Source organism: Panthera leo, chromosome A1, assembly GCF_018350215.1.
Source record: "Panthera leo isolate Ple1 chromosome A1, P.leo_Ple1_pat1.1, whole genome shotgun sequence".
In the NCBI taxonomy this organism is placed as follows: Eukaryota; Metazoa; Chordata; class Mammalia; order Carnivora; family Felidae; genus Panthera; species Panthera leo.
The window spans coordinates 147,593,737-147,611,786 of record NC_056679.1 but is presented as its reverse complement, the minus strand read 5'-3'; the positions used below and the strand labels follow the sequence as shown (position 1 = coordinate 147,611,786).

The 18,050-nt window shown below is 34.8% G+C and overlaps 1 long non-coding RNA gene across 2 annotated transcripts in view; it reads right to left on the bottom strand.

Moving 5' to 3' along the window:
- The window catches only part of LOC122200928, a 48,894-nt gene extending 48,793 nt beyond the window's left edge, over positions 1-101 (bottom strand). For both annotated transcript variants that reach the window (XR_006194004.1, XR_006194001.1), the window contains exon 1: positions 65-101. This is a non-coding gene — a long non-coding RNA (uncharacterized LOC122200928). The remainder of the gene's footprint in view (positions 1-64) is intronic.
- Positions 102-18,050: the final 17,949 nt, after the last annotated feature.

Genomic DNA, 18,050 nt, shown 5'->3' with positions numbered 1-18,050 from the left:
AAGGCATGATCTATGAAAGAAATAATATGCTGGACTTCATTAAATTAAAAACTTATAAGGGCACCTGTGTGGCTCAGTTGGTTAAGCATCCGACTCTTGATCTCAGCTCAGGTCTTGATCCCAGGGTCGTGAGTTCAAGCCCTGCATTGGGCTCCAAGCTGGGTGTGGAGCCTACTTAAAAAACAGTAACTTCTACTCTGTGAAAGACAATATCAAGAGAATGAAAAGAGAAGCCACAGCCTGGGAAGTAGTATTTACAAAAGATACCTATCCAATAAAACACAATTAATCAAAATCTACAAAGAGCTATTAAAGTTCAGCAATAAAAAGAACCACCTGATGTAAAAGCAGGCATAAGACCCGAAATGCTATCTCACCAAAAAAGATGTATAGATGGTAAATAGGCCTATGAATAGATGTTCATTGTATGTCATCAAGCAAATATGAACTAAAACCACAAGGTACCGATACACACTTAAAAATGGCCACAATCTGGAATTCTGCCAACACCAAACGCCAGTGAGGATGGAGAGCAACAGGAGCTCACACTCAACGCTGAAGAGAACTGCAGAACTCTCGACACATAATAATGTGCTGTAAATCTTTGCCCTGAAAAATGGCTTCTATCATGGCTTCTAGCAGCACAAGGGTGTGTCCCTCAGATGACCTGAGCCCTCCATTACGTAGGTTCCTGAAAAGGCTGGGCACTGTCAGGAGAATTTGCTGCTCCTTCTAGTCAACACATGAACATAAGTCCCTAACCTCAGTTTCTTAGAGTCTTCCTACAAGTGGCTTACTTTTTTTTTTTTCCTGTCCCTTCCACTATGTTCATCTGTTTTGTTTCTTAAATTCCACATATGAGTGAAATCCTATGATACTCCTCTTTCTCTGACTGACTGACTTCAGAAAAATAAGATAAAAACAGAGGACACAAACCATAAGAGACTCTTAAATACAGAGAACAAACTGACAGTTGCTGGAAGGGAGGGGGGTGGGGGGATGGGCTAAAAGGGTGATGGGCATTAAGGAGGACACTTGTTGGGATGAGAACTGAATGTTATATGTAAGCGATGAATCAGTGGGTTCTACTCCTGAAACTCATACTACATTGTAGGTTAACTAACTTGAATTTAAAGAAATAAATTTTTTTAAAAATGACTTAGAACTGAGGATATGTATCCCTTAAAAGTCAGAAGAGTCTTCAAGGATCCGAGATCCATTCCTTTGAAATGTAATCATTAGGAACTATAGGGCCTCTTTATCCCAATAACTGTGGGAGGATAGAATCCTAAACCTGATAACTGACAATTTAGCAAATGCAACCTGCCTAATCTCATTTACACTTTGTAATTTTTCATTTCTCTGACCCTGCTGCACTACTGCGCACCATCCCCATTCCATTCTCCCTTTAAAACTCCCAATCACTTTTGCACAAATGGGAATGAGGTTCATCTCTTTCCCCTACTGTCAGTACTTAACGAATAAAATCTATTTTCACCACTTTATCTAATGTTTAGCTATGTTTGTCTTAGGTAATAGTGTAAATGCAAAATGGTACAGCCACCTTGGCAGACAGGGTGGCAGTTTCTTACAACACCAGACTAACTTTTACCATGTGACCTAACAGTCATGCTACTTGGTATTTACCAAAGTAAGTTAAGAACTTCATACAAAAGCCTGCGCTTAATCGCAGTGTACACGTAGAAGTGTTCTCAAAAGGCAACAGTTTATTTAATCCAGAACAAATAATTTTAAAAAGTTACTGGATTAAAAATGTAGTTAGACAAATACAAATTATTATTTTAAGTTTTCTAAAGTAAGCTATAGTATGGTTATATACACCAGAATATAAAGGAAATGGAAAGGTACTAAACATAGGGACTCCCTTCCCTCTCTCTCTCCATGCAATTTAACCCAAGCATTTTAAAAATAATTCTATCATTGATATTTCCCTAAACAGCGTGCTGCTTAAAGTAAAGGCAATATAATTTTCATTTAGTATAAGTGTCTCTTAACACTATATAATGCACTTAAAAATATGTTTTACTTGAGTTTAGAGGCACAATAAATGTATATTATAGCATCTTACTCAGCTACTGGCAAGAATAGATTGAAAGAGATGTGGAAAAGCCCTACTATTAGAGTTAAGCCTTCAACAAGGCTTTTACTAAGTGCTTAGCTTCAAGCCCAGATACATGTTAAAAACTTTCAGCTTGTATTTGGCCAATCAGTGTTATCTTCTATTTAAAGTGTTAGGTTGTATAAAGTATTTGTTTATAGCAGTTACCAGTCTGGCAGACTAAATGCTCCCCCGATATATTTAAATTTAATGTTTTGTTTTTCTAATGGGATTGTTATTTACCTAGTTCTTATAATATTTTCCAAATTATATGATTTTCATTTATAGACCTAGCACAAAGATAGCAAAGGCACTTAAAAAGAAAATGTAAAAATGTAGAGATAGAGTGTTCTTCCCAGTTTGATCCATTGAGTCATTTACATTCTCTCACCCCATGGTCTTTGAAGTTCACAAAATATATTTTTTAAAGTTACATTGTAGACAATGAAGAAACAATAGCTGTTTACATAAAATTACCTTTAAACAACTGAGCCATCTGGCAGATTCCCCCCCCCTTTTTTTTTTAATATATCTGGCAGATTTTGTACCTATGGATTTAGCTTCCCTCTGCCAAATCATCTTGTCTTAAGGACCACAGGATTATTAAAACCACCAAATTTACTGGACCATAAGACACAAACAAAATTAAGGACATGTATGAAGTCAGAGAAACAAAGATACTTTCCCTTTGTTTTCCTTCGGCAAATGTGCCCCAAAAAGAAAGTTCCAGCATCTTCCTACATACTGACCCACACAGCCCTGCTACCTAGAAGGCAGCCACACTGCATTCAGAACTGTTGCCGATATGCTGCCAAGAGTACAGAAGGCCTTGGCAATGAAGAGCAACATTTTGAGTGTTTGTACTGTGTCCATTGCAGTGACAGCTGCTGAGACAGATTTCAAAGTCTTTTACATTGCCCGTTACCCACGTATTTCTATCCTTGGCACCTCTTTCAAGAATAGCAAGTGCCAGCTGTTCTTCTGGCCACCAAGACAGTGCATAGAATAGCTTCCCACCCCCAAAATAAATAAATAAGAAATAAGTAACAGTGACAGGAAGTAAAATCTAAGCTGAGATGGGAACAACCCACCAAAAAAAGTTTCTGTTTGTACCTCCAACTAGCACATCGGTGCTTCTGGCTCACACTTGATCCAAAACATCATGCCGCTCCTAATCTTTCCTGAAAATACAAACAAAACTGAAAAAAAAAATTCTAATAGCCTGACCGTGTTATCTGAGGGCTTGGAGGGATTTCAGTATGTTTCTTAGGGTGCCAGAAAATATCAATATCCTATAAATCTCAGTAGAAATGTGCTGGTTCCTATCCAAACCCTGTTGGTTTCATGAATCAGTTTTTAAAATACTTTGCTATTATATAATAATTAAAATCCAGTTAATGGGGAAAAAACAGCTTTTTAAAAAAATGAGAGCATGTGGGAAAGACCTAGATAAAGATGCCCGTGTATATATAGGTTTTCTCTTACTCAACATAAACACGGCACTGATAAAAATAGAGAATAGCATCATGTTTAGTTAAACCTTAAAATACTTATCTATTATTATAAGTCCTCCATAAATATTTAATAAGCTTTCTGGTTCTCCTTTTATAAATATTATTTTTCATACTTTTTTATCTTTTTGATTTAAAATAGACTCATAAAGACATTAGCATAACATTGAAAAGAGTCTATTTTTACTGAACTCCTACAGTCTGTCAGTGAAAAAAAGAAATAAAATTAAGTTAAACTTCCCTGTTGGTTTTAAGTTTTACATTGGAAGTGCATACTCTTTTAATGACTTTGATAAAATCCCATTAAACACATTGCAATATTTATTGAAATTAACATGTGAACTGATAAACATTTTGCAGCTTTCCTCTGATTCTGTATGATTTTGGTACAATGCCTGTCATTCAATGTCATTCTTAAATTGACTGAAGATAATGAGGATATTCTTTCCAGTTTTACTAATTCTTGGTTATGTTTCAGTGCCTACTTACTATATGAAAGGAATACGTAAAATATGGAGATACATCTGAACAAGTGAGCCAGTGGCCCAATAATATGAACAGCGCCTTAAGGAATGATTGTACTACTCATTTACTATGTTTTAAACTTCATTCTAATTTAAGACTTATTCGGGAAAACAGGAGAATGAATCAAAATTCTTATTGCACACATGGGATTAAAATTAGACTGTACATTTAAAAATCTGCATAGTGTCTGAGTCTTCACAAATGTGGGCTTTTCATTCCTGTCTACCGGATCGTTATTTTTTTTTCTTATTGTTTTATTTTCTTAAAAGTTACCCAATTTTTTCATTCAAAGGAGTCAGGCATTGATTCATCCAATACCCATTTCATTCTTCTCTTAAAGACGTTTATTCATCTCATATGTAACGCCCTGTTCCTTTCCCTCATAGTTAAAAGCTTGCCTGTTTCTCAATTCGGTTTTATAAAACCTATCATATTACATTTGGAAAGTAAAGGATCCTCCACTTAAACCCTTTTACTCTCATCAGTGATGTGTGTCCACCCCCCCCCCCCAAGCCTCCTCTCAAAATAGTAACATTTTTAAAGCTTGTATTCTTGAAATTTGCAAGCCTGTAAGCTTCAAAAGTTGAAGCCATTGGTTTAAAGTGTCTCTAAAATTATAAATGCAAAAGTGATATTCGTGTCTGGTACCACAATAAATGTCAACTGTCAGATGGTGGTCTGACTGAACATCATACAAACCTGGCCTATATAGGAACATGCATGGTTTTAAGACACTTGAGCCACAGGCTTAGCATCTTGCATTCAAGGAGGTTTACGTGACCTTCTTTAAACATCATATGGGATGTATTTTTAGTGTCAATTTCTCCTTAGCAAAAATATTTTGAAAATGAAGCAATCAGTTTGAGATTGACTTGAATTTACTAAATCCATATACTTTTGAATTCTGATTTCTTTTTTCTTTTTTCTTTTTTTTCCTGGAGTGATAGATTAAGACTAGGAGAGTCCTCTTTTGTTAATAGCTCAAGGCTTAAGCTTCAAAAACCGGGAAATAAGATTTTGTTTTTTGTTAGCTTTGTTTTGTTTTTGGTACACAACATTTTTGTTTTTCACACTGTTCCTGGCTTCTGCTCCAGAGGTTCTTTGTCATAGAGATAAGACACTTGTATCTCTGAGGAATGAGACTTATCACCTCTGGAATTCATTCTGTAGATACAGCATCAAAAAACTCTAGTTTCTTGATTGAGAATGTCAGAATAATTATACTGTATCCGATTTTCCAATACTTTTGTAATTTAAGAAGTGTTTAGCACCTAGTACTTAACAGACATATTAGCCACAGTATCTCTAAGTTTATAACTACACTCTGCTTTATTCATTCAAGGACACTAAAAGTCAAATGACCTAAGAGATTTGCCCCAGAATAGCTACTAATAAATAGCTACTAACAGAAAAACAAAGCTTTGAGGGGCAGCTGGGTAGCTCAGTCAGTTAAGCATCCCATTTCGGCTCAGGTCATGACCTTACAGTTTGTGAGTTTGAGCCCCACATCGGGTTCTCTGCTATTGGCTGAAGTCCCCACTTTGAATCCTCTCTCCGCCCACCCCGTCCCTCCCCTGCTTGTGCTCTGTCTCTCAAAAATAAATAAAAACATTAAAAGAAAGAAAAACAAGGTTTTGAACACATACCTAGTTTTAAAGACTATATATTTTTAAATCTAAATTTAGTTTGGAAAGGGGACTGGATTTAAGGGTAGGTGGTTATAGAGACTTCAGCCATCCAGCAGTAATTCAGATTATGCAAGACATAAACTAATCCATTAGTGTTTATTAAAATAAAATATAGACTTTGAAATATAGTTGAAATGTAATTTATGACAAGTTTCCATTTTAATAGCAGAAGTAGAAAAAATATTTTACCATAAAATTCTGGAAGTAGAATTAAGTATTTTGTGGTAAATCCTGGGCTAGTTTAGCCATAATTATCTGTTCAATTGTGGCAAATATGAGGTCTGGCTGCAGTTTTTTGTAAGAAGAGTTTCTTCCTTAAAAGGGAATTTTAGAAAGACAGTGTTTTTTCTTCAACTGAGAAATAGATCTGAATAATCAGGCTTTTGTCTTCCTCAGAAAGATATAACTTGAGACCAAAATCTTTTACTGGCCTTGTCTCTTCTGTTGGAATCTCAAGGAATACTTAACCTAAGCATTTCACATATTTCTCAGAAGTTTCTTTGTCTTACATGTAATTTCATGGATATTATTTTCTCAACTATTGGGGCAAGAATACCAAGACCATGTTATATGTATTTCCAAGTTAGAAGTTTAAGCATGTCATGAGACTTTTTATACTCTTAATACTATTCCAAAAATGTTTCTGAGCTATTCAGTATTCTGTGCCAAAAAAGAAAAAAAAAAAAGCCTTTTCCTTAGGTATATGTTTAATGGAAACGAGTTTTGTCATAAATAAGAAATGACACATTGGCTTTAATGTGAATATATGAAAACAAAGATTATCTGTATTGAAATAAAGTTTGAAATTTGATGCATTATGAAATAAAGCTAAAATTTGAAATTTTGGAATTGGGTTTTCACTTCTCATTCCAATATGCTAAATGTATCTTGTAAATAATTTATTTGTGGTTTTCACTTAAGGATGTATCTTACATTTCAAAAATCATGAGCTTTTGTTTGAGATGTCATCACCTCACATGGATTACTGAAACTCAGTTCACAAGCCATGATCATTCTGTTTGTTCAAGGATGTAGAAAGAAGACAGCTTGATTTTGTAAAGCTAGACTGCTGAGCAGTAAAATAGCTATGCTTTAGCTCATGATTGTATCTAAATGGAATCAGCAGTGAGAGAATAAGCAAATCAAACTATGTCCAAAAGGACCCCTCAAAAATGTTCACTTCCGGGCAGCCTTAGAATACAATGTAAAGTCATTACTATAAAGGCCTGGTATATATCCTAGGGGCAGGTATTGTTGATTGTCCCTTCCTATTGCACATGATGACATAAGGAACTCACAACATGTTCATTAAGCTGCATGTATGGTACCTCTCAATCGTTAATGCAGGAAGATTAAAGGCAGTTTCGGAATAAAATGAAATCAGAGTTCGAAGACCTTTGGCTTTACAGTCTCACAATATAGTATTGGAAAATCAAAGCTACTGTTAGCCATGTTTTGGCATACTTGTATGTTTAATAGGAACATTTCCCCCCATTATATATCACACTAACTATTATTCATCAGTCAGTCTCATTTAGCATTACCCTGCTTACCTGCTGATTTATTAACTACATAAAACAATTGATATATTTAGAATGTTTCAAAGGAACACTTGAGGTTAACTCAATTTACCTGGATTGTATCTTACCTATTCTAAACATCCATAGAATAGGAGGGGATCCAGTGAAATCTAGAATGAACTTAATTTTTACAGATATAAAAGTACACAGAAGTGTAGTAGGAGGAATTGAATCCTTAGTTTAAACATGTCACATCTTCAAGTTAGTGGGAATTGAGACTCTTTTTAAGTATAAAAAACATACTTTAGATATGATAGATTACATGGAAAAATTACCTGGAAAAAAAATGACCAGACCAGCATTTGGTATTTTTGTTTTTTTAAATTTTAGCCATTTTAATAGGTATGTAGTGCTACTCATTGCTGTTTTAACTTATAATACCATGACCTACAGTGTGGGCCATCTTTTCATCTGCTTATTGCCATCTGTCTATGTAATTTTTCCCATACAATCTTGAGGAAGTCAATGACCTACTCTGGATCCTGGAAAGTTGGACAATCAAAGAAATTCCTATATAGAAAAGTGAGATGCCAAGACATTCATGAAGATAATGAAGGATGTTTAAAACTATTTTAAAGTATAAAAATTAAATTGTAAATATTGGATTACTAATCCCTGAATGTGGGAATATTGTAATCAGTAATTGTAATTTATTAGACTAATTCTTTGAAAACCTGGGGCCCAATAGTCTTTCTCTATACCTTGTCTGTGTGATACTAATATCCACACGTCCCTTGCTCATTTGTATAAGTGGATCCAGCTCTGACTTTCACCCCTCTTTTTTCTCATATTATAATCTTGTATTCCATTGGTTTTTTTTCACAGTCTCAAAATTATCAGTTATTGGAAGTATAGATTATGATCATACAGTTTACCTTTTTGCGTATAAAAAGAAAGGTAAACATTTCCACTTCCTACAGTAAAAATAGTCCACAGTGGAGCAGCTGATGATGCTGCCACATGCTGGGAAAAATATTTCACTGACAGATTTTGTCATCTGGATTATTGCAAATGACAATGAGGCAATTGGTCTGGTAAGTTTCCAAATACATTTCTGACAAAGCCAATCATGTGAATATGTCAAATAAGTTGTGCACTATTTTAACTTAGATCCCAATCCTAAAATGTATTTCCACCATTAGGATTTTGTAGTATATACACAAATAGTGAATAATGATTCTGAATAAAGATTAATGGAACTGTTGGGAAATTTAGTCACTATAACATGCTGTTACTTATTGATGAACTTTGGTCAACTTACCTTCTGCCAACTATTAGTGAAATTGCTCTTCAGTGAAATTTATTACCAAAATCACTTTTTCTATTTCAGTTTAATTTCTAATTCTGTGTCATAATATTAATGTTTGGTCCCTTTAAGGGATGTTTTCTCAATCCTATGTCCTGATTTACTGCCATTGAGGTTGGGTTCACTTCCCAGTATACTTTTTTTCCAGACAGTGCGGACATGGGAGTTGTTGACAAGATGATGGTGTATTCATTGTGGTAAACAGTACCTCTAGGAGTCTGGAAAGGGAACATAACAGCTGATTTATTCTCGCACCTATAAAATATGTCAATTAAAGATACCTGGTGAGGGGCGCCTGGGTGGCGCAGTCGGTTAAGCGTCCGACTTCAGCCAGGTCACGATCTCGCGGTCCGTGAGTTCGAGCCCCGCGTCGGGCTCTGGGCTGATGGCTCAGAGCCTGGAGCCTGTTTCCGATTCTGTGTCTCCCTCTTTCTCTGCCCCTTCCCCCGTTCATGCTCTGTCTCTCTCCGTCCCCAAAATAAATAAACGTTGGAAAAAAAAAAAAAAAAAGATACCTGGTGCAGCTGCATAGGTAGAGAAAATAAAATTTAACAGAACTAAGGTTGAAGTGCAGGGAAGCACAGAACTGAACAATAGAAAAAATAAAGGAGCCTGTGAAACCATTAGAATAAATAAACCTAAATACCTACCTATTTTTTAACAGGTTGTTGAAAATTTAATGCGTAAAACACAAAACAAGTAGATCATTGAACTCAAATTTCAAGTGGATATAAGTTCAGTTTGTTTTGCTGTTATGTATCCGTATGCTATAACCTCACTTTAGCTACCTACCCTTAAAAAATATACTTGGTATGTTTTTATATTTTACTGGTTTTTTTTTTCTCTTAGAAAGGAATATTTCCTCTCCGTTCTTCTGAGAGATCTAAATTTCATTCTACTTAATCCATAATTGTTCCTTTCTTCCATAGAAGCATGTTCTAATCTCACTTTGAACACCTTTGATAGTATATCATGTTGTATACCTTTGTCCCTCGTTTGACTATTAATTTCTTTCTTTTTCAATATATGAAATTGATTGTTAAATTGGTTTCCATACAACACCCAGTGCTCATCCCAAAAGGTGCCCTCCTCAATACCCATCACCCACCCTCCCCTCCCTCCCACCCCCCATCAACCCTCAGTTTGTTCTCAGTTTTTAAGAGTCTCTTATGCTTTGGCTCTCTCCCACTCTAACCTCTTTTTTTTCCTTCCCCTCCCCCATGGGTTTCTGTTAAGTTTCTCAGGATCCACATAAGAGTGAAACATATGGTATCTGTCTTTCTCAGTATGGCTTATTTCACTATTAATTTCTCAAGAGCCAGTCCTTGTCCTATTTACATTTACATTCCAGTTTTCCTCTACCAACTAATACAAGTCAGATTTAAAAACAAAATCCTCCAGTAATTTAGTTCCATTCCTTCTGTAAGGGGGTGGTGGTGGAAATTGTGAATATAATCTTACAGAAGAATAGCCTATGAAGTTGTTTTTTCTTTTTTAAATAATATTCTATCATGTACAAACACAGACAAATGAGTAGGTAGAGTCAGAAGTCACTGTGAATTTTGTCTCTTGGCCTCAGCCTTTACAGAAATTCTGACTGTGTTATATAATATACAGTGAAGCCATTTAGAAAACACCACTGGTATGATTTCTAACCACAACCTTTGACTCCAGGCAACATGCCCAAGACCTGCTATGAATTAACAGTGAGTCAACTCAGTACTGTACTATTAGGGAACGAATTTTTAGGATCTGAGCAGAAAGACTTCTCAGAAATTCTAATTCCTTACTAAGTGGAAAAAATAAGGAGAAAAGTATTTTAAATAAATTAAAGTCTTGTGAGCAGATATGAATAAAGCATTGACTAACCTTCTGATTCTCCCAGCAAGATTTCTGTGAGTCCCAAACTTCTTTTGGAAAAGTTAATTTTTTCTAGTGACTTAGCATAAGGGAATTAAACCGTTACAGATAATGTATTAATTTAGAAAACAGTATTGTTACTTTTATACTGTTTTAGACTAAAAATGCTAGTATAATGGCAGGGACTTGTTTTAGGAAAATTCACATGGACAGTGGAAAAGAAACTCTGCAAAGAGGGAAAAGCAGAGTTTCCAACCCTTCTTCTTGCCACCTTCAAAACTGAGGTGATATAATTGAACAATTAATTATGACAGTGTCCCATGTTTTACTGGAAATAAATCTTGTGTGGCTAGGTTCTCTATTTTTCTTTATTTTTGTAGCTCGTAAGTGCTGCAAGCTAAAAACAGGTGGTAGTAACATTATTAAAAAAAATGATTTTGGCCACTGAATCATTGGTATATTTAGCATTATAGCCTATGTAATCTCTACAAAACAATCATCACATAAATGAAGAAATATTCCCTTATTTTTTCCCTATGTCTTCTGAGTAGAAATCTTGGTATCAATTGTTATATCTTTAGTTCTCACACAGGGTTTCTAATTTCTGTAAAGCTGTTACTGAGAGACAGGAATTAATTAACCCCTTGTATTAATAATTGGGTGAGATGAAAATATTTACAACTCCACTTTGTCTATTTAAGAGACTGCCACTGTATTTATTAGAAGGATCAGGTGTTGGCTCTCATTTCCTGCCTGCTAACTGACTCCAGAGAGGCCAAGCTAAGATGGTCAGATCCCTCTCAGCCTCTTGGGTGTACAAAGGGGACACAGTAATATTGGAGTGGGGGAGGAAGGAAGGTGCAAATGATTAATATGCCCTTCCCTCAAACCACAGCGTCTTTTGCTATTGAACATTTTGGCTTTGTTCTATTAATATATCTTTTAGAGAGGGGAAGGATATCTAATGCTTACTGAACTCATACGGTTATTCAGCCATGGCATAAAACAGATGAAAGAAAATGGTAGGCTGGTTCATTAAAGCAATATCAAATGACTGTTTTAATTCTCTAGTGTTGTGTAACAAACTATTCTAAAACTTTAGTGGGTTAAAACAACTATAATCATTTATTATTCTCATGAAATTTGCAATTTGGTCAGGACTTAATGGGAAAAGTTCATTTCTGCTCTGTTTACGTTAGCTGGGGTTGCTTAACTGAAAAGCAAAAGATCTACTTCCAAGATGATTCACTAACATGGTTGCCAGTTGGTGTATGTAGGATGTGGTTGGGAACTCAGCTTGGACTGAAGTTTGAGGGTCTCAGCTATTGTTTCATGCATCTTGCTTTGTGGTCTGGGCTTTCTCACATTATCATATCCGTATTTCAACATCACCCATCCTAAGAAAGAGTCAGCAGAAGCTCTATCACTTTGACCTAACTTCATAAGTTCCAATAGTCACTTCCAGTCTACTTTAATAGTTGATGCAATTGTAAAAACTCTCCCAGTTTCAGCAAGAGGAGAGATAGAATACAGTAACAAGATTCTGGAAGAGTCTCTGGAAAGGGAAATATTGTAAGGTTATTTTTAGAAAAAGAAATCTGATTCTACTGGGAGTGGTGTAAGGGATAGATATTAGAATTTAAATAATAATGGTACCTGATTAAGCGGTCTGGGTCCCTGAGTCCAGCAGCGGACCTCAAGTTTGGCATGGAAGATGGAACCAAAGTACAGGAGTATAGCTACAAACTAAAATTCACAAGGATGACCTGGAACTAACACCAGTCTCTCTCCAGAACTTGGATCTGTCTCTCACTGCTTCCAGGCCTCCAAATTTGATGATGCAGGTGAAATGCAGAAATGGTGATGCACTGTGCCAAGGACGGGTACCCAAACTGGTCCAGGAATTAGAAAAACTGAAGGAGGCAGAATAACCAGTATGAATTGGAACAGTTAATGACACAGCTGCTACTTCACTGCAACAAAGCGCTACAGTATATCCCACACAAGGTACATGAGCTACAGCATCCTTCTGAGTGAAAACATGTCTGTTGTTTCAATTCCACATTCCACATTCCACACCTCACAATAGTGTTCTCGTAGCCAACTCTAACTCAGAACCATCCAGAGAGGACAACTGTAGTTCCATCTTAACTAAAATGATACAATACAAAGCTGTTATAGCCTAAAATACGGTCCATTTTCATGAGTGTGCCATGTGCACTTAAAAAGAGGCTATATTAAGGGTTCCTGGGTGCTTAGTTGTTTAAGGGTCCAACTCTTAATTTTGGCTCAGGCTGTGATCTCATCTCTCTCTCCCTCTCCTTTTCCCTCTCCGCCCCTTCCCCTGCTCGTTCTCTATTTCTTTCTCTCTCCCTCTCAAAATAAATAAACATTTAAAAAATAGGTTATATTACAATGTGATGGAGCTAGAGAGTATAACGCTAAGTGAAATCAATCAGTCAGAGAAAGACAACTACCATAAGAGTTTACTCACATGTGGAAAAGAAGAAACAAAACAAATGAGCAAAGAAAATAAGACAAACCAAGAAAAAGAGTCTTAACTATAGAGACAAACTAATAGTTACTAGAAGGGAGGTTGGTGGGGGATGAGTGAAATAGGGAAGGGGATTAAGAGTACACTCATCATGATGAGCACCAAGCAATGTATAGAATTGTAGAATCACTATATTGTACACTTGAAATGAATATAACACTATTAACTATACTGGAATTAATTTTTTTTAATTAAAAGAATTTAATAATAGGTTATATTGTTTGTATTCATGATTAGTTATATAAGTCTCCTTTATTCATTATGTTGTAGTTTTTCTCTAAGATTATTGACTTGCTGAAACTTGAGAGAATGTATCATGTCAATTGATGTATTACTGTTTCTGCTGGCATGGTTTGTTTTCTGCTTTGAACAAAAGTTGCTGGTTGTTATTGGATATAAATATACCTGTATTGTAAATGTAGTCTTTAATGTTATAATGTATCCTTCTTTGGTTTTTTTAATGTTTATTTTTATATTTTGAGATAGAATAGGAATGCACATGAGCAGGGGAGGGACAGAGAGAGTGGGAGAGAGAGAAGGAATTCTTGGCTCTGTGCTGTCAGCTCAAAGCCTAATCTGGGGCTTGATCTCAGAACTGTGAGATCATGACCTGAGCTGAAATCAAAAGTTGGATGTTTAAGTGAGTGAGCCACCCAGGTGCACCCCCTTGTTTCTTTTAATAGTTTTTGTCTGATTTCTGTCTTAACAGATACCAATTTCATTTTTCTCTTGGCATTTCCCTTGAATGTCTTTTTTTCATCTTTTAAATTTTTAATTCTTCCAAATATCTTTAAGTGAGACTCATATAAATGGCAGAATGTTGAATTAGCTTTGTTAACCAATCACCAATCAGAAGTTGTTCTTAAAATTGTGTTGTGTTAGGTGAGTTAAGCCAACTTATATTGTTATATGTGGTCATTTATATCATATTGCTTTCTTTTCTTTTGTCTCCCCAGAATCTAAGTTGAATAGCCTTTTTAGCCCAGTTAATACCTACATATATCCTCCCTTCTTCCTCCAATTCTAACAAATTTAGCATATGCACATTGGCAAAGTATACAGCATTGCTAGCCATAATTTAGTCTTAGGTAAACAGCTAAATGTATATTTAATACCATCCCTTTTTAATGTCAGTGTATCCTGATTTTTTTTTTCTTTTTTTGGCTTACGTTTGTAGATGTTTCACTAAGGAATTATGGGATATTCCATTCAGTTTATCTGAAGCTTCCTCATTAAAAAGTTTCTTTCGACTAGATAAAAAGTATGGCTGACAATTTCTTGAATTATCATAAATGTTATTTCAATATCTTGTACTATGAAGTGTTTCTGCTGAAAAATATGACAATTTGAAGTTCTTTCAGTTATAAATGACTTAATCTTTATACATGAATGCCTTAAGGATTTTTTTTTCATTTTTTTTCAAAATCTCATAGTTTGACAAGTTTGACTTGTCTTAGAATTCTTGGTTGATTTAGCAGTGCTGAGTATGTAGCCTCCAGTTATCTTTTAGGTCAGGAAGTTTTTCTGGAGTTCTACTTTTGTTATGTTTCATTGTTTGAGTGTTTTGTTCTTCAGGATTTCTGTCTGTATCTCTCTCGCTCTCCCCCCTCCCCCCACCCCGTATATGTATTTTTTCTATAAATATATGTAGTGTTTATATAATCTTCTATATTTAAATTATATTGTTTTCATTTTTAAACTTTCATAACTTCAATCTTTCTTCTTTCAATAATGTCCTTTTATTTACTGTTTTTTGTAATTTAGCTTTAATTTATAAAATGAATTTTTAATTTATTTTGACTACTCCTTTTATCAAATCTTTTCCTCTAATCTCTTTTCTGAATTGTGATGTTCTTTCATAGCATCTATCATTTTTTTAAGTTTTTATTTTAATCACACTGTGCTTATCACAAGTGCACTCCTTAATCCCCATTACCATTTAACCCATTCCCCCAACCCCTCTCTCCTTTGGTAACCATCAGTCTGTTCTCTATAGTTAAGAACCTATTTCTTGGTTTCTCTCTTTTTCCCCCTTTGTTCATTGGTTTTGTTTCTTAAATTCCACACATGGATGAAATCATATCATATTTGTATCTGACTTATTTTGCTTGGCATTATACTCTCTACTTCCATATTGCATTCTTTTTTATGGCTGAGTAATATTTCATTGTATATATATATATGCCACCTCTTTATCCATTAATCAGTCAGTGGACACTTGGGCAGCTCCTGTATCTTGGCTATTGTAAATAACACTGCTATAAACATAGTTGTGTGTGTATCACTGTGAATTATTATTTTTATGTTCTATGGGTAAATATGTGGTAGTATCATTGCAGGATTGTAGGGTAGTTATATTTTTAACTTTTTGAAGAACCTCCATACCATACTGTTTTCCAGAGTGGATGTACCAGTTTGTATATCCATCAGTAATGCAAAAGTGTTCCTTTTTCTCCACAACCTCACCAGCACCTATTGTTTATTATGTTGTTGATTTTAGCCATCATGACAGGTGTGAGGTGATGACTCCTTCAGTTTTAATGTGCATTTCCCTGGAGATGAGTGATGTTGAGCCTCTTTTCATATGATGGCCTCTCTCTATGTTGTCTTGGGAGAAATACCTGTTCATGTCTTCTGCCCATTTTTTCATTTATTTGTTCCTTGGGTGTTGAGTTTTATAAGTTCTTTATATATTTTGCATACTCTTTATCATATATGTCATTTGCAAATATCTTTTTCTATTCCAGAGGTTACCTTTTAGTTTCATTGATTTTTTTTTCCTTTTCTGTGCAGAAAGTTTTAATTTTGATTAAGTCCCAATAATTTATTTTTGGTTTTATTTCCTTTGCCTTGATGGAAGTATCTAGGAAAAAAATGTTGCAGCTGATGTCAGAGAAATTAGTGCCTGTGCAATAGACAAAATAAATTCTAGGATTTTTTTTGGTTTCATGTCTCTCATCTTTAGGTCTTTAATCCATTTTTGACTTTATTTTTGTGTATGGTATAGGAAAGTGGCCCACTCTTATTCTTTTACATGTTGTTTTCCAGTTTTCCCAACATCATTTGTTGAATAGACCATATTCTTTCCCACTGGATATTCTTTCCTGCTTTGTCAAAGATTAATTGACTATTTGGTTGCAGGTTGATTTATGGGTTTTTTATTTTGTTCCATGAATTTATGTGTCTATTTTTTGCTAGTATTATATTGTTTTGATCACTACAGTTTTGTAATAGAACTTGAAGTCCAGAATTGTAATGTCTCCAGCTTTGCTTTTCTTTTTTCAAGATTCCTTTGGCTATTCGGGTCTTTAGTGGTTGCATACAAATGCTTTGTTCTAGCTCTGTGAAAAATGCTGTTGATATTTTGATAGGGATTGCATTGAATGTGGAGATTGCTTTGAGTACTAGGGTAGACATTATAACAATATTTGTTACTCCAATTCATGAGCATGGAATGTCTTTTCATTTCTTTGTGTCATCTTCAACTTCTTGCATCAGTATTTTATAGTTCTAAGTACAAGTCTTTCACCTCTTTGGTTAGGTTTATTCCTAGATGTCTTATTATTTTTGGTACAATTTCAGTGGGATTGTTTTCTTAATTCTTTCTGCTGTTTCATTATTGTTGTATAGAAATGTAACATATTTTTTTAGATTGATTTTGCATCCTGCCTCTTTACTGAATTTATCAGTTATCGCCATTTTTTGGTGGAGTCTTTTAGATTTTCTTTATATTGTATCATGTCATCTGCATACAGTGAAAGTTTATTTCTTCATTGCCAGTTGTGTTTCTTTCTTTCATTTCTTGTCTGGTTGCTGTGACTGGGCCTTCTAGTACTATGCTGAATGAGAATAGTGAGAGTGGATATCCTTGTCTTGTTCCCGACCTTAGGGGAAAAGCTCTCAGTTTTTCCCCACTGAGGATGCTGTTATCTGTGGCTTTTTCCTTTATTGCCTATATTATGTTGATATATGTTCCCTCTCAACTTATTTTGTTGAGGGTTTTTATCACAAATGGATATTGTTCTTTTTCAAATGGTTTCTTTGCGTCTATCAAAATGATCATATGATTCTTAACCATTCTCGTATTGATGTGATGTGCCAGGTTAATTGATTTGTGAATATTGAACAACCCTTGCAACCCAAGAATAAATCCCGCTTGATCACGGTGGGTTATTTTCTTTAATGTGTTCTTGGATTTAGTTTGCTAATATTTTGTTGAGGACTATTGTATCTATGTTCATCAGAGATGTTTTCCTGTAGTTCTCTTTTTTGTGGTGTCTTTACCTGGTTTTGGTATCAGAGTGATATGGGTCTTGTAGAATGAAATGGGAAATTTTCTTTCCTTTTCAATTTTTTTTGAATAGTTTGAAAAGAATAGGCATTAACTCTTCTTCACATATTTGGTGGAATTTTCTGTGAAGCCATCATGTCTGTAGACTTTTGTTTGTTGGGAGATTTTTTATTACTGATTTAATTTCTTTGCTGGTTTTCAGTCTGTTAAAGTTTACCATTTCTTCCTGTTTCATTCCTGGTAGTTAAAAAGTTTGTAAGAATTTATTCATTTTTTTTCAGTTTTCTAATTTGTTGGCATAGAGTTTTTACAATATTCTCTTATAATTGTATTTTTGTGGTGGTTATTTATATGGGTCCCTTCTCTCTCTCTCTCTGTCTCTCTCTCTCTCTCTCTTAATTCTGGCTAGAGGTTTATCAATTTTATTTTTTAAGCCAGTTCCTGGTTTCATTGATCTGTTATTTCTTTTATTTGTATATCATTTATTTCTGCCATAATCTTTAATATTTCCTTCTGCTGGTCTTAGGTTTTGTGCATTTTTCTTTTTCTAGCTCCTTTAGGTGTAAGGTTAGGTTGTTGGAGATTTTTCTTGCTTCTTGATGTAGACCTATTTTGC